Source organism: Salmo salar, chromosome 27 (genome assembly GCF_965601325.2).
Source record: "Salmo salar chromosome 27, fSalSal1, whole genome shotgun sequence".
Classification (NCBI taxonomy): Eukaryota; Metazoa; Chordata; class Actinopteri; order Salmoniformes; family Salmonidae; genus Salmo; species Salmo salar.
The window spans coordinates 22880913-22908173 of NC_138317.1; the positions used below are offsets into that span (position 1 = coordinate 22880913).

Consider the following 27261-nt stretch of genomic DNA (forward strand, 5'->3'; position numbering starts at 1 on the left):
TAATCTTACATTATTTTGCTGGACGACAGTACAGAACACCATGGCCCAAACCAAATCTGAGGAAATCCATCTAAACCCTGTATCAACAACACTCAGTCTGTAAAGAAACACTAAGACTGTGTGCCTGGTTCGGCAAGGCAGGGCAAATACTTCCAGGGACCATGGAGCCCGAACTCTGTTTAAAGAGACTTATTTATTGATATGTGTTTATTTTCCTAAGGAGTTTAGCTGGGAACTAATCCTCTCCCCAACGAACACGGTCAACAAGTGCAAAGTGGTATTTGATTACATTATTACTGGTGTGCGGTTGGAGCGGGGTTGGAGCGGGCGACTTAGATTTGAGAGAGATGTGGTGGGACGCGTCAAGGGGATGAAACCTAAACCCCTCGTTTAAATAAACTGTGGATGGAGCTGGCTGGGCCTGGGAGCTAGGTCTGCACTGTACTGTATACCCTGGTCCCTGGCAGAGAACAGAAAAGAGAAAGGGGAGAGGAGAAGGGTAGTCACTATGAGGGGAGAGAGAGGAGAGGGGTAGTCACTGAGAGGGGAGAGAGAGGAGAGGGGTAGTCACTGAGAGGGGAGAGAGAGGAGAGGGGTAGTCACGAGAGGGGAGAGAGAGGAGAGGGGTAGTCACTGAGAGGGGTAGTGATTGGGAGGGGAGAGGAGTGAGAGAGGAGAATATAATAGAGGGGGAGAGAGGAGAGGAGAAGAAGAGAGGAAGGCGAGAACAGAAGAGAGAAAGGTCCCATACTTGTTATTTTGGAGCGCTGTAGTCACCATGGCCAGGGCACAGTGTGCATGTGTGTGTGTGCCCCTGTCCCCAAAGTCTGACTGTCTGCCACCTAAAGCTATGTTCTATCCTGTCACTGATTCACAGGAATCCCACTTCTCTTTGCCAGATCACTCCCAGGTTTCCCCCAGTCTACTGTAAGAATGAGAAGTAAGCAGGACTTTCAGAAGAAAATGCATATTCCCACATGTGCATGCTCAATATGTAATCGCTAATCCACCTTTAAATGTATGGCCCTAGTACACTAGCATGCGGTAAATTGCCGCAAGCCGCTCAATCACTCTGGTGGCAAACAAACTGTTTTCCCCTGTCTCCAATCGTCCACATGGCTGGAAAAACCTATTCAAGTAGGTAAATACATTTAGAAAACATATTTTTTCAATAATGTATTATTAGCCATCTTGCTACAGTGCAGATTTTCTCAAATGAGCTGTTAACATAGCTAGCTGGATATCTAGCCAACTGAACATACAGTTTAGCTAGCTAAGTACATGAAATATCAACAGCTACCTTACATTTTATTAGCTAGCTATTTGGATGTATTTATCATTGTAAATTAAAAACACAAACACCAAATACATTTGTAGGTAGCTTTAGGTAATAGCCATGGAAGAGGGTGAAAGGATAGCAGCTCCAACAGTCAAAACACGGAGAGTAGGCTATTCTGGATGGGGCAGGTACTGTTGTGTAGTTCCAGTCCCTAGAAAGAAAAACTGGGGACAGGGATAATAGCAACATAATATTCAGTGCTGTCTAATATGAGGGGACCTACAACTCGCCGTGTGCCAGAGGTCTGCTGCTCTGTAGGATGTTGCACGGATGGGGGCCAACAATGCAGCATGGGAGGAAATCCGTGTGCGGGAGACCTACACCTACCATTTCTTTGAAAAGTGTGCTGTTCCCTAGCAACACCTTATGCCAAAGACTACACTATGCACAACCAAAGGCTCTTTTAAGAGACACCCACATTGCAATAAGATTATTCTTCCATTTACAGTGCATTCAGAAAGTATTCAGACCCCTTGACTTCTTCCACATTTTGTTATGTTACAGCCTTATTCTAAAATTGATGAAATTAGTTTTTTTCCCCTCATCAATCTAAACAACAAACCCCATAATGACAAAGCAAAAACTGTTTTTTTGATTTTTTTGCAAATGTATTAAAAATAAAAAACATAATATTACATTTACATAAGTATTCAGACCCTTTATTCAGTACATTGTTGAAGCACCTTTGGCAGCGATTACAGCCTCGAGTCTTATTGGATATGACAATAAAACCTTGGCACACCTGTATTTGAGGTCTTGAGAGGATCCCATTCTTTTCTGCATATCCTCTCAAGATCTGTCAGATTGGATGCGGAGCGTCGCTGCACAGCTATTTTCAGGTCTCTCCAGCGATTCAAGTCCGGGCTCTGGCTGGGCCACTCAAGGACATTCAGAGACTTGTCCCGAAGCCAATCCTGTGTGGTCTTGGCTGTGTGCTTAGGGTCATTGTCCTGTTGGAAGGTGAGCCTTCGCCCCCAGTCTGAGGTCCCGAGCGCTCTGGAGCAGGTTTTCATCAAGGATCTCTCTGTACTTTGTTCCGTTCCTCTTTCCCTCGATCCTGACTAGTCTCCCAGTCCCTGCTGCTGAAAAACATCCCCACAGCATGATGCTGCCACCACCATGCTTCACCGTAGGGATGTTGCCAGGTTTCCTCCCGACGTGACGTTTGGTATTCAGGCCAAAGAGTTCAATCTTGGTTTCATCAGAAGAGAGAATCTTAGTCCTTTAGGTGCCTTTTGACAAACTCCAAGCAAACTGTAAATTTTTTTATTTAACCTTTATTTAACTAGGCAAGTTGTAATGATGTGCGCTGAGAGTTTCGGAAAGAAAGTTCAGGGAGTGAGTGTTTTAATAAATAAACACAACATAATACAAAAAAAGAAAACACAGACAACGGACAGACATGACACAGGAACAGAAACAATAACACCTGGGGAAGGAACCAAAGGGAGTGACATTTATAGGGAAGGTAATCAAGGAAGTGATGGAGTCCAGGTGAGTCTGATGAGACGCAGGTGCGCGTAACAATGGTGACAGGTGTGCGCCATAACGAGCAGCCTGGTGACCTAGAGGCCAGAGAGGGAGCACACGTGACAAGTCAATTAAGAACAAATTCTTATTTACAATGACGGCCTACCCCGGCCAATGCTGGACCAATTGTGTGCCGCCCTATGGGACTCCCAATCATAGCCAGTTGTGACGCAGCCTAGAATCGAACCAGGGTCTGTAGTGACGCGTCTTGCACAGAGATGCAGTGCATTAGACCACTGCGCCACTACAAGGCCCTTCTCCCCCGATTGCTCAGTTTGGCCGGGCAGCCAGCTCCAGGAAGAGTCTTGGTGGTTCCAAACTTCTTCTATTTAAGGATGATGGAGGCCACTTCTTGGGGACCTTCAATGCTATAGAAATGTTTTGTCACCCTTCCCCAGATCTGTGCCTCGACACAATCGGAACTCTACGGACAATTCCTTCGACTTCATGGCCTAGATGTTGCTCTGATATGCACCTTTAATTACTTAAATACATTGTTTTAAAAATGTGCAAATTTGCAAAAATTTATAAAAACCTGTTTTTGCTTTGTTATTATGGTGCATTGTGTGTAGATTGATGACGGGAAAAAAAATGTAATCCATTTTAGAATAAGGGTGTAACGTAACAAAATGTGGAAAAAGTCAAAGGGTCTGAATACTTTCTGAATGCACTGTACTTACTGTAGCTATGTCAACTGTAGTTATTCAATTCCCAGTTTATCTCCCTTTGATATCTTCTTTTCAGGTGAGGGTGCTGTTCAGGTAAGAGTAATGTCAGCACATAAACAAAACAGGCTCTCTTAAGAGTCACCCATATTGAAAAAATGTACAACAACTAGACACCCTACAACACACAGCAACAGACTCTTGTATCAATCTGATTGATGAATTGCGTTGTGCAGTAAACAGGCTCAGGTGTATAACTGTGGCTCCTTCCACCATCAAAGAATAGGCAAGAGGACCATCCATGGAGAATAGTAAGACACTCCATTATTTATGCAACTATGCTATATTGTTTGTCCTTGTTTGTATGTGCATGCTTTTCAGTATAAAGTACTCTGCAGCCACTCAGTGACGACACCAGTTGAGGCCACACACTCAGATTCTTGTTGAACACTGTCTCTTTCACCATCTCCCACTCTCCCCTTCTCCCTAAATCCTCTAGGTTATATCAGCTGTGTCGGTGAACCCCTCCCGCTTCTGAACTGCGTGACAGAGGGCACAGCATGATCAGAGGTGAGAGGTCACTTGGTTGGGTCAACAGGAAGTACACTGCTCAAAAAAATAAAGGGAACACTTAAACAACACAATGTAACTCCAAGTCAATCACACTTATGTGAAATCAAACTGTCCACTTAGGAAGCAACACTGATTGACAATAAATTTCACATGCTGTTGTGCAAATGGAATAGACAACAGGTGGAAATTATAGGCAATTAGCAAGACACCCCCAATAAAGGAGTGGTTCTGCAGGTGGTGACCACAGACCAGTTCTCAGTTCCTATGCTTCCTGGCTGATGTTTTGGTCACCTTTGAATGCTGGCGGTGCTTTCACTCTAGTGGTAGCATGAGACGGAGTCTACAACCCACACAAGTGGCTCAGGTAGTGCAGCTCATCCAGGATGGCACATCAATGCGAGCTGTGGCAAGAAGTTTTGCTGTGTCTGTCAGCGTAGTGTCCAGAGCATGGAGGCGCTACCAGGAGACAGGCCAGTACATCAGGAGACGTGGAGGAGGCCGTAGGAGGGCAACAACCCAGCAGCAGGACCGCTACCTCCGCCTTTGTGCAAAGGGGTGCAGGAGGAGCACTGCCAGAGCCCTGCAAAATGACCTCCAGCAGGCCACAAATGTGCATGTGTCTGCTCAAACGGTCAGAAACAGACTCCATGAGGGTGGTATGAGGGCCCGATGTCCACAGGTGGGGGTTGTGCTTACAGCCCAATACCGTGCAGGACGTTTGGCATTTGCCAGAGAACACCAAGATTGGCAGATTCGCCACTGGCGCACTGTGCTCTTCACAGATGAAAGCAGGTTCACACTGAGCACGTGACAGACGTGACAAGAGTCTGGAGACGCCGTGGAGAACGTTCTGTTGCCTGCAACATCCTCCAGCATGACCGGTTTGGCGGTGGGTCAGTCATGGTGTGGGATGGCATTTTTGGGGGGGCCGCACAGCCCTCCATGTGCTCGCCAGAGGTAGCCTGACTGCCATTAGGTACCGAGATGAGATCCTCAGACCCCTTGTGAGACCATATGCTGGTGCGGTTGGCCCTGGGTTCCTCCTAATGCAAGACAATGCTAGACCTCATGTGGCTGGAGTGTGTCAGCAGTTCCTGCAAGAGGAAGGCATTGATGCTATGGACTGGCCCGCCCGTTCCCCAGACCTAAATTCAATTGAGCACATCTGGGACATCATGTCTCGCTCCATCCACCAACGCCACGTTGCACCACAGACTGTCCAGGAGTTGGCGGATGCTTTAGTCCAGGTCTGGGAGGAGATCCCTCAGGAGACATTTACATTTAAGTCATTTAGCAGACGCTCTAATCCAGAGCGACTTACAAATTGGTGCATTCACCTTATGATATCCAGTGGAACAACCACATTACAATAGTACATCTAAATATTTTAAGGGGGGGGGGGTTAGAAGGATTATTATATTCTATCCTAGGTATTTCTTAAAGAGGTGGGGTTTCAGGTGTCTCCGGAAGGTGGTGATTGACTCCACTGTCCTGGCGTGGTGAGGGAGCTTGTTCCACCATTGGGGTGCCAGAGCAGTGAACAGTTTTGACTGGGCTGAGCGGGAACTGTGCTTCCTCAGAGGTAGGGAGGCGAGCAGGCCAGAGGTGGATGAACGCAGTGCCCTTGTTTGGGTGTAGGGCCTGATCAGAGCCTGAAGGTACGGAGGTGCCGTTCCCCTCACAGCTCCGTAGGCAAGCACCATGGTCTTGTAGCGGATGCGAGCTTCAACTGGAAGCAAGTGGAGAGAGCGGGGTGACGTGAGAGAACTTGGGAAGGTTGAACACCAGACGGGCTGCGGCGTTCTGGATGAGTTGTAGGGGTTTAATGGCACAGGCAGGGAGCCCAGTCAACAGCGAGTTGCAGTAATCCAGACGGGAGATGAAAAGTGCCTGGATTAGGACCTGCGCCGCTTCCTGTGTGAGGCAGGGTCGTACTCTGCTAATGTTGTAGAGCATGAACCTACAGGATCGGGTCACCGCCTTGATGTTAGTGGAGAACGACAGGGTGTTGTCCAGGGTCACGCCAAGTTTCTTAGCACTCTGGGAGGAGGACACAATGGAGTTGTCAACCGTGATGGCGAGATCATGGAACGGGCAGTCCTTCCCCATGAGGACGAGCAGCTCCGTCTTGCTGAGGTTCAGCTTGAGGTGGTGATCCGTCATCCACACTGATATGTCTGCCAGACATGCAGAGTTGCGATTCGCCACCTGGTTATCAGAAGGGGGAAAGGAGAAGATTAATTGTGTGTCGTCTGCATAGCAATGATAGGAGAGACCATGTGAGGATATGACAGAGCCAAGTGACTTGGTGTATAGCGAGAATAGGAGAGGGCCTAGAACTGAGCCCTGGGGGACACCAGTGGTGAGAGCATGTGGTGCGGAGACAGATTCTCGCCACGCCACCTGGTAGGAGCGACCTGTCAGGTAGGACGCAATCCAAGCATGGGCCGCGCCGGAGATGCCCAACTCGGAGAGGGTGGAGAGGAGGATCTGATGGTTCACAGTATCAAAGGCAGCAGATAGGTCTAGAAGGATGAGAGCAGAGGAGAGAGAGTTAGCTTTAGCAGTGCGGAGAGCCTCCGTGACACAGAGAAGAGCAGTCTCAGTTGAATGACCAGTCTTGAAATCTGACTGATTTGGATCAAGAAGGTCATTCTGAGAGAGATAGCAAGAGAGCTGGCCAAGGACGGCACGTTCAAGAGTTTTGGAGAGAAAAGAAAGAAGGGATACTGGTCTGTAGTTGTTGACATCGGAGGGATCGAGTGTAGGTTTTTTCAGAAGGGGTGCAACTCTCGCTCTGTTGAAGACGGAAGGGACATAGCCAGCGGTCAAGGATGAGTTGATGAGCGAGGTAAGGGAGAAGGTCTCCGGAAATGGTCTGGAGAAGAGAGGAGGGGATAGGGTCAAGCGGGCAGGTTGTTGGGCGGCCGCCACCTCATCAGGAGCATGCCCAGGCGTTGTAGGGAGGTCATACAGGCACGTGGAGGCCACACACACTACTGAGCCTCATTTTGACTTGTTTTAAGGACATTACATCAAAGTTGGATCAGCCTGTAGTGTGGTTTTCCACTTTAAGTTTGAGTGTGACTCCAAATCCAGACCTCCATGGGTTGATAAATTGGATTTCCATTGATTATTTTTGTGTGATTTTGTTGTCAGCACATTCAACTATGTAAAGAAAAAAGTATTTAATAAGATTATTTCATTCATTCAGATCTAGGGTGTGTTATTTTGGTGTTCCCTTTATTTTTTTGAGCAGTGTATTATTAAAGAAATGCTTTACATTGAAATAGAGATACATGTTGTAGTCCCAGAGTTAATGATCCAAGGACAGTTGTTGCATTTCACCTCCTGATGATTATGATGACTGACATAGATAGTGTTATAATTAAAAAGACAAAGCTTAATCATGCCATCTCTCTCCGTCTCTCGTCTGCAGGTATGTTTTGATGTGAGAGGATGCCAACCCCCATGTCACATCTTCTCCAGCTCCTCCCCTCCGGCGTACGACGTCGCCAGAATACTAACCACTGGTCCTGGGATTCATCATTACGACACATGGCACTCATCATTACACGCACATATTAATCATTATGATTCACACCTGGACTTCATTACCTCCCCTTTATATGTCACTCTCTGATGTTTTCTCACCAGTTGGTATTATCCTTGTGTACCGGCGTTTAGCTACATGGATTTGTCTTGTTCCTGGTTTTGTCATTTTATTAAACATTTCACCTGCACCTGCTTCCCGACTCACAGATCCATTATTACACACCAGTCCCATCATCACTACCTCACCTGTTCTAAGAAAACCAATCGGGCCAACTGGGGGCCCAACGCTGGTTGGGAGACACCGCTAGAGACTAGTGATGCACCGATATGACATTTTTGGCAAATATGATATCCGATGTTTTACTTGCCAAAAAAAAAACGATACCGATACTTAACATTTTAGCAGCCTTTTAAGCATTCTAGTACAGTTAAATAGTTAACACACACACATGGACGCAGCGGTCTAAGGCACTGCATCTCAGTGCAAGACGTGTAACAACAGTCCCTGGTTCGAATCCAGGCTGTATCACATCCGGCCGTGATTGGGAGTCCCATAGGGCAGCGCACAATTGGCCCAGCGTCGTCCGGGCCGTCACTGAAAATAAGAATTTGTTCTTAACTGAATTGCCTAGTTAAATAAAGGTTACACACACACACACACACACACCACACTGACCAAAAGTTATTTTGTTGGCATTTATGCATGTCCCCATTACTAGTAAAATATAATCAAAACCTACTTCTTTCACTTACTTGCTGTGCTGTTTTGTTGTTCATTTGTTTCATTCTCAACCAGGATTTCTATGGAACGCCATTTGGGTCTTTGCGAGTGTCAAAAAAGATGTGTCAAATTTGACGTGTCAAATAACACTATTTGACGTGTCAAATTGACATGTCAAATAAACTTGCTGACCAATCAGGACCTGAATATGACTGCACGTCACGTAATAATTTACCGCGTTCATACATTTTTTTATGTAGTTATTACACATTGATTACACTATCACTCATATGTCACAACGATTCATCGATACGTATGCTATGATGCTGGTAAAGTTGTCTCATGCACCTACAGTGCTGGTCATAAGAAAAAAGCTAGCCAGGTCATGGATGCAAACAATGTTCTTCCCCCAAAACATAGCAAAACGACATCTGTTTCAGCTAGATAACTACATAGCTAGCTGTCATCTAAAATAACTCTAATTAATTTACAAGATAATCAAATAAGAACTAACGGTGGTCGAACCAATCTATGTGAAGCTAGCCACAATAAGGATTAGCCACAATAGTGGACTTTGTGGTTAGCCTTCAGAAAAAAAGTATGGCATAATGCTACTATTTGTATTCATTTGCATCACTGTCAATGACATACTTTTATTTTGAAGGCAAACCGCAAATTCCACTATTGTGCCTAATCCTTATTGTGGCTAGCTTACAACACATAACCCGGTCTGGTCGAGCCTCACTAGCCAGATGAACCTAGCTGGCTGCTTATATCATTAGCTTTGGGCAACAGGGTTAAGTAGCTGGCTAGCTAATAACTTTAATGAACTGAAGTTCAATTTCAATAGGCGAACAACAACAAATCGTGTGCGCTAGGTTAGGAATGCGGTGTTGCACGTGTAGCGCAACATTTTACGTGGCGTCATTACGTCATGTTATATGTATGTTATATGCATACCTATGTTATATAGGTATGCACGATAGCTTTGACATCGTTTTTTAACATCGGGGTTAAACTAGACATCGGCAAATACCGATGTTGGCATTTTTAGCTAATATTGGCCGATTCCAATATGTTCACCGATATATCGTGCATCCCTACTAGAGACACTATGTAATCGTGATGACCTGAGAGACTATTAAGTTGAGTAGCACTGTAATTCATTAATCATATGCTTACTGCACAACAGTGTAACAACTGATGTTCCAGGATTGGTAAACACTGTTGATGAATATAATTCTAATATATACAAGCAGACACAGCACCATTCAAAAACTGGAGTTTGATACTCCTGGTATTGGATATCACTGAAAAAGAATGTCTCACACATTCACACCTGAACCGCACCTGTATTTGCCAAGGTAGAGTACATGATCAGCGAATATTTTCAATGTACAGGCTACAATATGGGGAACTCATGCTTGGTAATAACTACATGTATATACGACTTGCATCCTTGGCACAATTCATTTGTATTATATTCTACTCAATCCATAGGCTTCATTGATGCCATTCAGAGTGTCTTGAAGTCAATACAACCGGCTATGATAGCTGAGAGGTCCATAGCTAGGTTCATAGCCTGGTAGCTAATATTGACACAATAATATTGACATGTAACAGTCATGTGTGTTACAGTCATTTTCTGCAATTTCTTGGGGATTCATGTTTCTATCAATCAATAGCCCTTTTTACATCAGCAGATGTCACAAAGTGATATTCAGAAACCCAGCCTAAAACCCCAAACAGCAAGCAATGCAGATGTAGAAGCATGGTGGCTAGGAAAAACTCTCTAGAAAGGTAGGAACCTAGGAAGAAACCTAGATAGGAACCAATCTCTGACGGGTGGCCAGTGCTCTTCTGGCTGTGCCGGGTGGAGATTATAACAGTACATGGCCAAGATGTTGAAACGTTCATAGATGACCAGCAGGGTCAAATAATGATAATCACAGTGGTTGTAGGGGGTGCAACAGGTCAGCACCTCAGGAGTAAATGTCAGTTGGTTTTTCATAGCCGAGCATTCAGAGTTTGAGACAGCAGGTGCGGTAGAGAGAGAGAGAGAGAGTAGAAAGCAGCAGGTCTGGGACGAGGTAGCATGTCCGGTGAACAGGTCAGGGTTCCATAGCCGCAGGCAGAACAGTTGAAACTGGAGCAGCAGAACAACCAGGTGGACTGGGGACAGCCAGGAGTCATCAGGCCAGGTAGTCCTGAGGCATGGTCCTAGGGCTCAGGTCCTCCGGGAGGGGAGGGAGCGGGAGAGAGAGAATTAGAGGGAGCATACTTAAATTCACACAGGACACCAGATAAGACAGGAGAATAACACTAGATATAACAGACTAACCCTAGCCCCCCAACACAAACTATTGCAGCATAGATACTGGAGGTTGAGACCAGAGGGGTTGGGAGACATTGTGGCTCCATCCGACAATACCCCCGGACAGGGCCAACCAGGCAGGATATAACCCCACCCACTTTGCCAAAGCACAGCCCCCACACCACTAGAGGGATATCCGCAGACCACCAACTTACTACCCTGAGACAAGGCTGAGTATAGCCCACGAAGATTACCTCCACCGTACAAGCCAGAGGGTGCGTCGACCTGGACAGGAAGATCACGTCAGTGACTCAACCCACTCAAGTGACGCACCCCTCCTAGGGACGGCATGGAAGAGCACAAGTATGCCAGTGACTCAGCCCCCGTAATAGGGTCAGAGAGGGCAACCGGCCAGGCCGACACAGGAAGAGCGATTCGTCGCTCCAGTGCCTTTCCGTTCACCTTCACACCCCTGGGCCAGACTACACACAATCATAGGACCTACTGAAGAGATGAGTCTTCAGTAAAGACTTAAAGGTCGAGACAGAGTCTGCGTCTCTCACATGGATTAACAAACCATTCCATAAAAATGTAGCTCTATAGGAGAAAGCCCTGCCTCCAATGATTAACCGGTGGAAGCAATTTAAACCACTGTTCTTAACTAATACCAAACTTCTTAGGGTCCATACACAGATCGGCTACCTAGCTAGCTACACATCCATAGGCATACAAGGAATTTTTTCCTCCACAACACAATAAACAAGAAAATAGTTAGTTAGCTACGTTGCTTCAGCTGCATTGCACGGCAAATATCAGCAAGGGAAGCTAACAAAATTGTACATTCAATTTGCAGTAAATGCTTTAGCTATATTATTTACATCCACTGTTTCACAAGACAACAGCCTGGTTTGCTGGTTTTCTGAGGAGTCTCCAAAACAACAATTTCATTACAATTTCATACTCATGTCAAATTGGCCATAAAGCTAGCTAGCTAAATTGCATGATTCGTTATGACGTTATAATTACTTACATTTGCTTCCATCCTAGTATTTTTGTCAGCCATCTTGGATGAAGAAAGTCTCCAGCGTTGGGTCGCACAGCATCAAATTCATCATGGAAACCACTCGATATGATTGGTCATCGCCCATCGTTCGCTGCTGGTGATTTGCATAAAGTTGGGAAATGCTGAACTTTTCCACCGCCTCCCACTCAACGTTCGCGCCGCCCAACGGTCCCCCACGCACTCCGCTTCTAACCGCTTTCCTTTCATTGAAAATTAATGGGAAGTGGTGTTTCACTGTGCGGTGCCGCCCCTACTGTACAAGGGCCGTTACCTGCATATTATGAGAACAATTAATCCACACTCCATTTCCCCAGGGGGCAGCAGCAACCGTGTCCAGATGCTGAGCCTGGTTGTTAGGCACATTAGGTGCTGCCAATTAAGTGAGGCTGCTGGTTGGTTTGGTGGCCATGAGGGCTTTCATTTTGAATCTTTAGTTTAGGCATGCCTGTTTGCATTTTTATTTTTGCATATATGGTTTCCGTCACTATGTGAACCTAATAATCCATTTGGGCTGGCCGACCCAAAGGATTTAAGACAGAGCTGACCCTAGACCTAAGGTTGCTGTCTCCCTGGACACATGTACATTCAACACCTGGTCGCATATGCTGATTTCACACATTTTTTTTTACATTTTTACATTTTAGTCATTTAGCAGACGCTCTTATCCAGAGCGACTTACAGTAGTGAATGCATACATTTCAATTCATATACTTTTTTTCCCCCCCATACTGGCCTCCCGTGGGAATCGAACCCACAACCCTGGCGTTGCAAACACCATTGCAAACACCATGCTCTACCAACTGAGCCACAGGGAGGCTGCACACATTCATTCAGGTTACAAATCATGTAACTAGGCCTAAGACCCCTATACTTAGCAAGTGCAAAAATATTAGTAGGCTAGTTATTGGTTTCGTAACGCCTCTCTAACCCTCCTCACCCAGCTTGACCTGGCTATGTAAGTGTGTGATTTTGTGGATTGTGTGTGAAGGTAAAAAAGTAAAGATGAAGGCTTTCTCCACCCATTAATTATTCAACCCCTCCCCGTCCGTCCATCCATCCATCCATCCCTGGGTGTGTGTGTGTGTGTGTGTGTGTGTGTGTGTGTGTGTGTGTGTGTGTGTGTGTGTGTGTGTGTGTGTGTCTCCCTCACTGGACCATGCTCCCTGAAGCGCTTAAACGCACTTCAGCAGGCCAGAGTCAGATCTAGGATACTTTTTCTTACAGATACTTAATCACACTTTATTGAGCTTGCCTGGCGCAACGGAACCAACGGAATATATCCCAAAAGTCCACACCCAAGTGTGTCCATCTGGCACACAAGGCAAGCTCAATGAAACGCTCAAAGTAATAGAAAGAAAACAAACACTATTTGAGCCCAGGTGTGCAGCAGAGCAGCCCACTGCATCCCAGGCGGGTCACTTCAGACTCTCCTCACTGCAGAGGTTGCATCAGTACACTCCGTATTATACAAGTAGTACGTGTTTATTTATTTCTTTCCTTTAATTCGACTGGGAGTCATGCTGAGACCAAGCCCACTGGGCACACATGTCAATTCAGCATCTATTCAATTTCTTTTAAATTACGTTGATTCAACAAGTGTGTGCCCAGTGGGATAAGTCTCTTTCACCGATGAGCCCTGTATTCACATCAATACATGTAAGGTCTGGACTAGAGGTCAACCGATTAATCGGCATGGCCGATTAATTAGAGCTGATTACAAGTTTTCATAACAAATCGGTAATCGGCATTTTTGGATGCCGATTATGGCCGATTACATTGCACTCCATGAGGAGACTGCGTGGCAGGCTGACCACCTGTTACGAGAGTGCAGCAAGGAGCCAAGGTTGCTAGCTAGCAATAAACTTATCTTATAAAAAAACAATGAATCTTAACATAATCACTAGTTAACTACACATGGTTGATGATATTACTAGTTTAACTAGCTTGTCCTGCGTTGCATATAATCAATGCTGTGCCTGTTAAGTTATCATCGAATCACTGCCTACTTTGACAAACGGGTGATGATTTAACAAGCGCATTCGCGAAAAATGCACTGTCGTTGCACCAATGTACCTAACCATAAACATCAATGCCTTTCTTTAAAATCAATACACAAGTATATTTTTTTAAACCTGCATATTTAGTTAAGATAATTTCATGATAGCAGGCAACACTTCTCTTGCGTTCTGTGCAAGCAGTCAGGGTACATACAGCAGTTTGGGCCGGCTGGCTCATTGCGAACTGCGTGAAGACCATTTCTTCCTAACAAAGATCGTAATTAATTTGCCAGAATTTTACATAATTATGACTTAACATTGAAGGTTGTGTAATGTAACAGCAATATTTAGACTTTGGGATGCCACCCGTTAGATAAAATACGGAACGGTTCCGTATTTCACTGAAAGAATAAACGTTTTGTTTTTGAAATGATAGTTTCCGGATTTGACCATATTAGACCATATTAATGACCTAAGGCTTGTATTTCTGTATGTTTATTATATTATAATTAAGTCTATGATTTGATATTTGATAGAGCAGTCTGACTGAGTGGTGGTAGGCAGCAGCAGGCTCATAAGCATTCATTCAAACTGCACTTTCCTGCGTTTGCCAGCAGCTCTACGTAATGCTTGAAGCACAGCGCTGTTTATGACTTCAAGCCTATCAGCTCCCGAGATAAGGCTGGCAATACCATAGTGCCTATAAGAACATCAATAGTCAGGTAAATGGTAAATGAAAATACAAATGGTATAGAGAGAAATAGTCCTATAAATCCTATAATAACTCCAACCTATAACTTTTTAACTGGGAATATTGAAGACTCATGTTAAAAGGAACCACCAGCTTTCATATGTTCTCATGTTCTGAGCAAGGAACTTAAACGTTAGCTTTTTACATGGCACATATTGCACTTTTACCTTTTTCTCTAACACTGTGTTTTTGCATGATTTAAACCAAATTGAACATGTTTCATTATTTATTTGAGACTAAATTGATTTTATTTATGAGTTATATTAAGTAAAAATAAAAGTGTTCAAATCAGTATTGTTGTAATTATCATTATTACACACATATATATACATACACATATATATATATATATACATACATAAATCAGCCGATTAAATCGGTAGCGGCTTTTTTTGGTCCTCCAATAATCGGTATAATCGGTCGACCACTAGTCTGGACACACACACACAAAGCGCATTAACGTATGCACATACACACGCATGCAAACACACACTTCAGCTAAGAAAGTAGACACAGACCCAGTCATATCCACACACTCAGATGGCTCACTATGGGAAAGGACTTACCTGTTAGTAGAGGGAGAGGAGAGGAAAGGAGGGGTCCATTCACATAAAAAGAGAAAAATTATATTAGTAACAATGCAACTACAAGGCCAATCTGCTATCTACTACTGTACATGTTACATAGCTGTTTTAATAAGTAGCTAACAGTATGGCGCTAATTCAGAATGGGGCAAAGCCAGCGGGACAGAGTTCTGTCATAACTTGCAAAGTCAAGCTCAATTATTTATTTCTAAGGACTTTGATCTCTGATAGAATTGCTGGGTACACAATGACAAAGATTGAGTCCCAAAGGGCAAACTATTGCCTACAGCACATACTGCATTACTTTGGCCAGGGACCAAATGGCAACATATTGCCTATAGTACAGTACATACTGCATTACAGTACATATGTACTGTAGGCAATAGGTTGCCATTTGGTCCCTGGTCAAAGTAATGCAGTATGTACTGTAGGCAGTACAATCCGTCAGCAACTACAAAATGTTGACAGGACATTGGATGCCAAACCAATCCGTCAGCCACTACAACATTTTGACAGGACATTGGATGGCAAACCAATCCGTCAGCCACTACAAAATGTTGATAGGACATTGGATGCCAAACCAATCCGTCAGCCACTACAAAATGTTGATAGGACATTGGATGGCACTACAGACTATCACATGCATATAATGAAGGCCAATATGTTTTTCTCAATCCACTGCTTGAAGGGAAGGTCCGGATTTAAGGAATGGGGACGATTTAAGAAATGGTACCCTAATCCCTACATTGTGCACCTAGGGCCCTGGTCAAAAGGGAATATAGGGAATATGGTGCGATTTGAGACGCAGCCGGGAATCCAGGGAGTTCACATTAGGATAACAGATAGCAGACTGGAGGACATCAACATTTACCCTCCAGTGATTCAGACCCTCAGCCTCAACAACATGTTGTTTTCTTCTCCTCCGTCACTTATTTTCTTCCTTCATATCAGGGCACATCATTTGATTGGTTAAATGCCCCCTTCAAATCTAATTACCTTGATGTGGCCTAATCTTTCTGTCTTTCATTCTACCTGTCTGACAACTTCTCTGAGGACATAGAAAAACAGAGCCTTTCTCTTTGTATGGGAGACCCAAGTAATCAGTCAGGTATACAGGGGTTTGCGTAGCCTGGTTCCAGATCTCTTTGTGCTGTCTTGTCAACTAGTGACGTGCAGATCGCTTAGAACAAGTCTTTTTACTGACTCGAGAGTCATTGTTCATTCGAGCCGAGTGACTCATTCATTTTAGTCGTTTATTTGACCCGCTGGCCGCAATACACACAGCCGGATTAATACACGCTCCTCCGGCTAAGGAGGCTGCAGAGATGTGCTCCGACCACCAACTGTCTATCACGTGCACGCTGGAAAATAGCTCAACTAAAAACATATAGCCTACAGCCAGCATCTGCTTAACAAGCTCCAACTCTAGAACGAATCGTTTTGTGAGGGCTGCTGCAGTTCGCAAACGCTATTGTGCTAATCTCCCTCGCTGCAGTCAAGCAATTGCATTCCACCAAGAGTTGTTCACAATCTAGCCCAGCTGTTACCACAAATAGATCTTGTTTCAAAGGTGTGTATGACTAGCAATCCCAAATGTACATTGTTTGAAGCACACTCGAAGCACAATTCTCAGTCACAAATGACACCTCCAATAAGCCCCCTACGGTGAACGGACCTGGATCTATGTGTACTGTATAGCCAGAGATATAACTTATGGGCCCTGGGGCTCTGGTCAAAAGTTTTGTGCTTTATACAATGCCTTCGGAAAGTTTTCAGACACCTTGACTTTTGGCACATTTTGTAACGTTACTCCCTTATTCCAAAATGGATTAAATAAATAAAAATCCTCATCAATCTACACACAGTACCCGTAATGACAAAGTGAAAACCGGTTTTTATAAATTTTAGCAAATTTATAAAATAAATAAACAGAAATACCTTATTTTTTAATGTAAGTATTCAGACCCTTCGCTATAAGACTCGAAATTGAGCTCAGGTGCATCCTGTTTCCATTGATCATCTTTGAGATGATTCTACAACTTGACTGGAGTCCACCTGTGGTAAATTCAATTGATTGGACATGATTTGGAAAGGTACACACCTGTCTATATAAGATACCACAGTTGACAGTGCATGTCAGAGCAAAAACCAAGCCATGAGGTCGAAGGAATTGTCTGTAGAGCTCAGAGACAGGATTGTGTTGAGGCACAGATCTGGGGAAGGGTACCAAAAAATGTCTGAAGCATTGAAGGTCCTTCATCATTCTTAAATGGAAGAACCTTCCAGAAGGACAACCATCTCTGCAGCACTCCACCAATCCACCAATCAGGCCTTTATGGTAGAGTGGCCAGACGGAAGCCACTCCTCAGTAAAAGGCACATGACAGCCCGCTTGGAGTTTGCCAAAAGCCACCTAAAGACTTTCAGACCATGAGAAACAAGATTCTCTCTTCTGATGAAACCAAGATGGACCTCTTTGGCCTGAATGCCAAGTGTCATGTCTGGAGGAAACCTGACACCATCCCTACGGTGAAGCATGGTGGTGACAGCATCATGTTGTGGGGATGTTGTTCAGCAGCAGGGCCTGGGAGACTAGTCAGGATCGGGGGAAAGATGAACGGAACAAAGTACAGAGAGATACTTGATGAAAACCTGCGCTCAGGATCTCAGACTGGGGCGAAGGTTCACCTTCCAACAGGACAACGACCCTAAGCACACAGCCAAGAAAACGCAGGAGTGGCTTCGGGACAAGTCTCTGAATGTCCTTGAGTGGCCCAGCCAGAGCCCAGACTTGAACCCGATCGACCATCTCTGGAGAGACCTGAAAATAGCTGTAAAGCGACACTCCCCATCCAACCTGACACAGCTTGAGAGGATCTGCAGAGCAGAATGGGAGAAACTCCCCAAATACAGGTGTGCCAAGCTTGTAGCGTCCTACCCAATAAGACTCCAGGCAGTAATCTCATCCAAAGGTACTTCAACAAAGTACTGAGTAAAGAGACTGAATACTTATGTTAATGTGACATTTCAGTTGTTGTTTTTGCTTTGTCATTATGGGGTATGGTGTGTAGATTGATGAGAGAAAAAAAACAATTTAAGAAATTATAGAATAAGGCTGTAACGTAACAAAATGTGGAAAAAGTTAAGTGTCTAGATACTTTCTGAATGCACTGTATGCCCAGTAACCATCAATAGTAAAGGTAATAGGAACACTGATAGTCAATAGGAACACTGATACCAAGACATAATGGAATAACAGGCGTGACCATCTTTCTGCCAGCGTACAGGCTTGACCATCTTTCTGCCAGCGTACAGGCGTGACCATCTTTCTGCCAGCGTACAGGCGTGACCATCTTTCTGCCAGCGTACAGGCGTGACCATCTTTCTGCCAGCGTACAGGCTTGACCATCTTTCTGCCAGCGTACAGGCTTGACCATCTTTCTGCCAGCGTACAGGCTTGACCATCTTTCTGCCTGCGTACAGGCTTGACCATCTTTCTGCCAGCGTACAGGCTTGACCATCTTTCTGCCAGCGTACAGGCTTGACCATCTTTCTGCCAGCGTACAGGCTTGACCATCTTTCTGCCAGCGTACAGGCTTGACCATCTTTCTGCCAGCGTACAGGCTTGACCATCTTTCTGCCAGCGTACAGGCTTCGTAGTTTTTCAATGAACACTGCACGCTAACACTTTGCCAACTGCTCTGAAAGGCCCAACTGAGGTCAAGTAGTTCGTTCCAAGACAAATTCATCTCTTCCAAATCCATCTCCGCTTGACTGTTTTCTTTCATTTGTCATCTGCTGAGAAATGTTAACTATGAAATGTGAAATATGTAAATAAGGAGAATCAATCCCACATGATTTATCCTAGATTATGACATCCTTGTACCAGAGGCTTCATGAAACCTAGATTTTTTTGAGGGCCCACTGATGGCCAAATGTCATATATTTGAGGGAATTATGCATAAAGGAAACAACATCTTCAAGCAGCTTATATTTCCAGTGGATAAATCTTGAATTGGCATGCATGATGCCCAAGCCTGATACCATTTTAAGTCCCAAATGGCACCCTTTTCTCTACATAGTGCACTTAAGGAATAGGCTTCCATTTGGGATGCAAACCAAGTGTATCAGTTCTAGACTAGTGGCCCGTTCATATGAAGCATCATAAGTGTCTGTATTCTAAGTGTTGGCCTGGCTGTGACGTCCTGTGAAGTCATTGTGGTGAAGAAGTGGCTAGGTACTTTGGCATAACGGCTTCTGACTGTGGAGGGGGTTGAGCAGCGGCCAATTACAAGCAGCTCTCTCACGATGAAGTGCTTTTTTTGCTTCTCTTTCTCTCTATCAATTTATCTCCCTCTCTCTATTACTCTCTCTATCTTTGATGCTCACTCTTACTCAATCACACTATCAGTATCCACAATGTGTTGGTTGTTGCCACTCCGATGAAGTGTTTATGTCCTGAGCAGATAGAAAGGAGGGAGGGAGAGCCAGAGAGAGAGAGAGAGAGAGAGACAACAGAACGGCACCCTTTTCCTCTCCACCAGGAAGCTGGCCCAGTGTACAGGACGGGAGTTTGTGTGTGGAAGTAGTATCCCTGCTGATTATAATGGAAGCAATCAGTGAATGTCAAACAACCAGCTAGCGCTGAACACACACAATCACTCACTCTCTCCCTCTTTCTTTCTGTCAGTCTCTCTCTCTCAACACAGGACTCTAAAACATCTCCAAGTACGTCTAAGACTACCCATGCAGTACATACACACATAGATGGGGATTTTTTAATTACTTTACTTAGATTGACGCCCAGATTTTTCACCTAGTCAGCTCTGGGATTCAAACTAGCGACATTCCTTTTCCTGGCCCAATGCTCTTAACCTCTAGACTACCTTACCACCAACTCCCTTAAAACATACAGAAGCAAAGTTTGGACACACCTGCTCATTCAAGGGTTTTTCTTTGTTTTTACTATTTTCTACATTGTAGAATAATAGTGAAGATATCAAAACTATGAAATAACACATATGGAATCATGTAGTAACCAAAAAAAGTGTTAAACAAATCAAAATATATTTTATATTTGAGATTCTTCAAAGTAGCCACCCTTTGTCTAGATGACAGCTTGGCATTCTCTCAACCAGCTTCATGAGGTAGTCACCTTACACCTTAACAGGTGTGCCTTGTTAAAAGTTAATTTGTGGAATTTCTTTCCTTCTTATTAATGCGTTTGTGCCAGTCAGTTGTGTTGTAACAAGTTACGGTTAGTATCCATCATTACTTTAAGACATGAAGGTTAGTCAATACGGAACATTTCAAGAACTTTTAAAGTTTCTTCAAGTGCAGTCGCAAAAACCATCAAGCGCTATGATGAAACTGGCTCTCATGAGGACCGCCACAGGAAAGGAAGACCCAGAGTTACCACTGCTGCAGAGGATAGGTTCATTAGAGTCATCAGCCTCAGAAATTGCAGCCCAAATAAATGCTTCACAGAGTAAAAGACATCTCAACATCAACAGTTCAGAGGAGACTGCGTGAATCAGGCCTTCATGGTCGAATTGCTGCTAAGAAACCACTACTAAAGGACACCAATAAGAAGAAGAGACTTGCTTGGGCCAAGAAACACGAGCAATGGACATTTGGTCTGATGAGTCCAATTTTTTTTATTTTTGGTTCCAACCGCTGTGTCTTTGTGAGACGCAGAGTAGGTGAACGGATGATCTCACCATGTGTGGTTCTAACCGTGAAGCACAGAGGAGGTGGTGTGATAGTGTCACCAGCAAAGCACCGCCACACCGTCAGTGATTTATTTAGAATTCAAGGCACACTTAACCAGCATGGCTACCACAGCATTCTACAGCGAAACGCCATCACATCTGGTTTGCGCTTAGTGGGACTATAATTTGTTTTTCAACAGGACAATGACCCAAAACACACCTCCAGGCTGTGTAAGGGCTATTTGACCAAGAAGGAGAGTGATGGAGTGCTGCATCAGATTAACTAAGCTCCACAATCACCCAGCCTCAACCCAATTGAGATGTTTTGGGATGAGTTGGACCGCAGAGTGCAGTATGTGTCCCTCAGGACATTTTAATGCATTCATCTCAGAGTACAGTATGTGTCCCTCAGGACATTTTAATGCATTCATCTCAGAGTACAGTATGTGCAACGTGCATAGCAGACCTGGGTTCAATCCTCATTTGAGATCTTTCAAATACACTGAGAGTTTGTGTGTTTTTGGGGTTGCAAGAAGGGCAGTGCTTACTATTTTTGGACTATTCTACTGGGGAAAGGGAAAGGAGGGATACCTAGTCATTTGAATGCATTCAACTGAAATGTGTCATGTGAAATGTGTCATGTTTCGCATTTAACCCAACCCCTCAATCAGAGAGGTGTAGGGGACTGCCTTAATAAACATCATCGAAGCCCTGGGAGGAGTTGTTGTTGGGGTTAACTGCCTTGCTCAAGGGCAATACAGCTATTTTTTTCACCTTGCCTGCTCAGGGATTCAAACCAGTGACCTTTCGGTTACTGGCCCTACGCTCTTAACCACCAGGCTACCTGCCACCCTTAAATTGTGCTACCTGTGTTACTTTGTACCAGGAAAACTCCAAGTACAGCTTAAGTATTTTAAATTAGTTAAAATAGTATTCAAACCCAGGTCTGCAATTTTCAGAATAGGTAGCCAAGCATTGCAGAAAGAGAGCTCTTCCAGACAGCATTGACCACTGTTGTTGCAAGGAGCTTTACGGTCTCTACACTCATTGGTTACAAAACAGTTGCTTCTGACAGCTGCGAGTAGAACCCGGTCAGCCAATCAGTTTACTGCACCCTGCAGTTCATCCAGCCAATGAGCAGATGGAATTTAGCTCAGAGTTCCATTTTATACTGTAGTATGGAGTCCATTGCTGTATCCCAAATGGCACCCTATTCCCTATGGACAAAAGTAGTACACTATATGTGGAATAGGATGCCATTTGGGATGCAGCCAAGTGTTTTTGGACACCCACAGAAACTGCTGAACAGCAAAAACTCTAGAGCTGTATAATAGCAAATGGCTGCACAGTAAATCAAGAATAGTTGAAATCACAAAAAAAAAAAACTCCCAGTAAAGTCAATTTAACCCAATTTATCTTAACCCTCAAGAGAGTGATACACTCCCTGTAGTTCAATGTTGTATTGGTAAGCAACTCCAGTGTATATTTGGCCTTGTGTTTTAGGTTAACCTGTTGGGTCTAGGGGGCAGCATTTGCACGTCTGGATAAAAAAAATGTACCCGATTTAATCTGGTTACTAATCCTACCCAGTAACTACAATATGCATATACTTATTATATATGGATAGAAAACACTCTAAAGTTTCCAAAACTGTTTGAATGGTGTCTGTGAGTATAACAGAACTCATTTGGCAGGCAAAACCCTGAGACATTTTCTGACAGGAAGTGGATACCTGATGTGTTGTATTGACTTTAAACCTATCCCATTGAAAAACACAGGGGTTTAGGAATATTTTGGCACTTCCTATTGCTTCCACTAGATGTCACCAGCCTTTACAAAGTGTTTTGAGTCTTCTGGAGGGAGATCTGACCGAACAAGAGCCATGGAACGATGATGTCCCATTAGACACCTGGCGCGCTACTTCATGTTGGGTACCCTCGTTCCAATACGTTATAAAAGAGTATGCATTCGTCCACCTTGAATATTATTCATGTTCTGGTTAAAAAAGGCCCTAATGATTTATGCTATACAACGTTTGACATGTTTGAACGAACGGAAATATATTTTTTCCCCTCGTTCATGACGAGAAGTCCGGCTGGCTTACATCATGTGCTAACGAGACGGAGATTTTTGGACATAAATGATGAGCTTTTTTGAACAAAACTACATTCGTTATGGACCTGTGATACCTGGAAGTGACATCTGATGAAGAGAATCAAAGGTAATGGATTATTTACATAGTATTTTCGATTTTAGATCTCCCCAACATGACGTCTAGTCTGTATCGCAACGCGTATTTTTCTGGGCACAGTGCTCAGATTATTGCAAAGTGTGATTTCCCAGTAAGGTTATTTTTAAATCTGGCAAGTTGATTGCGTTCAAAAGATGTAAATCTATAATTCTTTAAATGACAATATAATATTTTACCAATGTTTTCTAATTTTAATTATTTAATTTGTGACGCTGACTTGACTGCCGGTTATTGGAGGGAAACGATTTCCTCAACATCAATGCCATAGTAAAACGCTGTTTTTGGATATAAATATCAACTTGATAGAACTAAAAATGCATGCATTGTCTAACATAATGTCCTAGGAGTGTCATCTGATGGAGATTGTAAAAGGTTAGTGCATCATTTTAGCTGGTTTTATGGTTTTGGTGACCCTGTCTTTGACTTGACAAAACATTACACACAACTCTTGTAAATGTACTGTCCTAACATACTCTAAATTTATGCTTTCGCCGTAAAACCTTTTTGAAATCGTAAAACGTGGTTAGATTAAGGAGATGTTTATCTTTCAAATGGTGTAACATAGTTGTATTTTTGAAAATTTTGAATTTTGACATTTATTTGGATTCAAATTTGCCGCTCTTGAAATGCACCTGCTGTTGATGGAGTGCACCACGGGTGGCACGCTAGCGTCCCACCTAGCCCCAAGAGGTTAATGTCCTGCTGAAATGTGAATGTGTCTCCCAGTGTCCATTGGAAAGGAGAATTAACCTGGATATGCCCCAAACATAATGATTTGCATTCAGGACATAAAGGTCATTTATTTGCCAAATTTGTTGTAGTTTTACTTCAGTGCCTTATTGCAAAAAGGCATATTTTTTATTATGTACAGGCTTCCTTCTTTTCAGTCTGTAATTTAGGTTAGTATTGTGGAGTAACTACATCCTCAGTTTTCTCCTATCATAGCCATTCAACTCTGTAACTGTTTTAAAGTCACCATTGGCCTCATGGTGAAATTCCCGAGCGGTTTCCTTCCTCTCCGGCTACTTAGGTAGGAAGGACACCTGTATCTTTGAAGTGACTGGGTGTATTGATACACCATCCAAAGTGTAATTAATAACTTTACCATGTTCAAAGGGATATTCAATGTCTGCTTATTTTTATTTGACCCATCTACCAAAAGGTGCCCTTCTTGACAAGGCATTGGAAAACCTCCCTGGTCTTTGTGGTTGAATCTGTGTTGGAAATTCACTGCTTGACTGAAGGACGTTCCAGATAATTATATATGTGAGGGGTACAGAGATGAGGTAGTCATTAAAAAAATATTTTAAACACTATTATTGCACACAAAGTGTGTCCATGCAACTTACATACACCTTACACGGAACCCAAACCGACTGCGCGCGTGCACCATCATGCATAAATGTATTTTGTCCCCCTACACCAAACGTGATCATGACACGCAGGTTAAAATGTCAAAACAAACTCTGAACCAATGACATTAATTTGGGGACAGGTCGAAAAGCATTAAACATTTACGGCAATTTAGCTAGTTAGCTTGCACTTGCTAGCTATTTTGTCCTATTTAGCTAGCTTGTTGTTGCTAGCTAATTCGTCCTGGGATATAAAAATTGAGTTGTTATTTTACCTGAAATGCACAAGGTCCTCTACTCCGACAATTAATCCACACATAAAACGGCCAACCGAATCGTTTCCAGTCATCTCTCCTGCTTCCAGGCTTTTTCATCTTTGAACTTATATGGTCATTGGCATCTAAACTTTCATAGTATTACAACACCGACCGGCAACACAGTTCGTCTTTCAATCACCCACGTGGGTATAACCAATGAGGAGATGGCACGTGGGTACCTGCTTCTATAAACCAACGAGGAGATGGGAGAGGTAGGACTTGCACCGCGATCTGCGTCAGAAATAGAAAGGAGTTCTATTTTAGCCCTTGGCAACGCAGACGCTCGTTGGCGTGCGCGAGCAGTGTGGGTGCAATAATTGAATAACATACATTTCTAAATTTATTTTGCAACGCTCACGTCGCGGTATTGGTCAGCCTATTAGCAAATACATTTAAACTCAGTTTTTCACAATTCCTGACATTTAATCCTAGTAAAAATTCCCTGTCTTAGGTAAGGTAGAATCACCACTTTATTTTAAGAATGTGAAATAGTAGAGAGAAAGATTTGTTTCAGCTTTTATTTCTTTCATCACATTCCCAGTGGGTCAGAAGTTTACATACACTCAATTAGAATTTGGTAGCATTGCCATTAAATTGTTTAACTTGGGTCAAACGTTTCGGGTAGCCTTCCACAAGCTTCCCACAATAAGTTGGGTGAATTTTGGCCCATTCCTCCTGACAGAGCTGGTGTAACAGAGTCAGGTTTGTAGGCCTCCTTGCTCGCACACGCCTTTTCAGTTCTGCCCACAAATCTTCTATTGGATTGAGGTCGGAGCTTTGAGTTGACCACTCCAATATAGAGGTCGACCGATTAAATCGGAATGGCCAACTAATTAGGGCCGATTTCAAGTTTTCATAAATCTCGGAAATTTGAATTTTTGGCCACCTTTATTTAACTAGGCAAGTCAGATTAAGAACACATTCTTATTTTCAATGACGGCCTAGGAACAGGGGTTAACTGCCTTGTTCGGGGGGGGATTTGTTTTTGCAACCTTCCGGTTACTAGTCCAACGCTCTTACCACCAGCCTTACATTGAACTCCACGAGGAGCCTGCATGGCAGGCTGACTATCTGTTACGCGAGGGCAGCAAGAAGCCAAGGTAAGTTGCTAGCTAGCATTAAACTTATCTTATAAAAGAGGATCAATCTTAACATAATCACCAGTTAACTACACATGGTTGATGATATTACTAGTTTATCTAACGTGTCCTGCATTGCATATAATCGATGCGGTGCCTGTTAATTTCTCATCGAATCACAGCCTACTTCGACAAACGGGTGACGATTTAACAAGCAAATTTGCAAAAAAAGCACTGTCATTGCACCAATGTACCTAACCATAAACATCAATGCCTTTCTTTAAAATCAATACACAAGTATATATTTTTAAACCTGCATATTTAGTTAATATTGCCTGCTAACATGAATTTGTGTCACTTCTCTTGCGTTCCGTGCAAGCAGTCAGGGTATATACAGCAGTTTGGGCCGCCTGGCTCATTGCGAACTGTGTGAAGTCCATTTATTCCTAACAAAGGCCGTAATTAATTTGCCAGAATTGTACATAATTATGACATAACATTGAAGGTTGTATGTAACAGGAATATTTAGACTTAGGGATGCCACCCATTAGATAAAATACGGAACGGTTCCGTATTTCACTGAAAGAATAAACGTTTCGTTTTCGAAATGATAGTTTCCGGATTCGACCATAAACCTGTTGGGGCTAGGGGGCAGTATTTGCACGGCCGGATAAAAAAAAACGTTTCCGGATTCGACCATAAACCTGTTGGGGCTAGGGGGCAGTATTTGCACGGCCGGATAAAAAAAACGTACCCGATTTAATCTGGTTACTACTCCTGCCCAGTAACTAGAATATGCATATAATTAGTATATTTGGATAGAAAACACTAAAGTTTCTAAAACTGTTTGAATGGTGTCTGTGAGTATAACAGAACTCATATGGCAGGCCAAAACCTGAGAAGATTCCATGCTGGAAGTGGAAATCTGATTTGTGGAATCACCTTCAACACTTTGCCTATGAAACACACCGTGAGTTAGGATTCATTTAGCACTTCCTAAGGCTTCCACTAGATATCAACAGTCTTTACAAAGTGGTTTGAGTCTTCTCCGGTAAAAACTGACCGAACGAGAGGCTTGGAAAGTTGGTCATAGGGGGAGGGCCATTACCCGGGCGCCCATAGAGGGTACCCATGACGCGGGCGCCCATGGGTACCCTCTCATTCCGAAACGTTTAGTAAGACAATGCAATCGTCCGCCTTGAATATTATTGAAGCTCTGATTGAAAAAGGCCCTAAAGATTTATGTTATACAACGTTTGAAGGAACGTAAATATATATTTTTTGCACATTCGTGACGACAAGTCCCGCGCGCTTCAGTACATTATGAGTAGCCTTCGGAACGCGCTAACAAGAACGAGCTATTGGGACGTAAATTATTAACTTTTTCGAACAAAACTACATTTGTTGTGGACCTGGGATCCCTGGAAGTGCCTTCTGATGAAGATAGTCAAAGGTAAGGG

At 43.6% G+C, this 27261-nt stretch overlaps 1 protein-coding gene across 7 annotated transcripts in view; it reads right to left on the reverse strand.

Moving 5' to 3' along the window:
- The window catches only part of LOC106588669 (thyroid hormone receptor beta), a 145382-nt gene that overhangs the window by 104834 nt on the left and 13287 nt on the right, over window positions 1–27261 (reverse strand). For 2 of the 7 annotated variants that reach the window (XM_045709452.2, XM_045709453.2), the window contains exon 1: window positions 15075–15290. The exons of the other annotated variants lie outside the window; for them this stretch is intronic. The gene's annotated coding sequence lies outside the window, so the exon portion shown is untranslated. Of the gene's footprint in view, window positions 1–15074; window positions 15291–27261 lie in introns of those variants that run through there. 7 annotated transcript variants of the gene reach the window in all.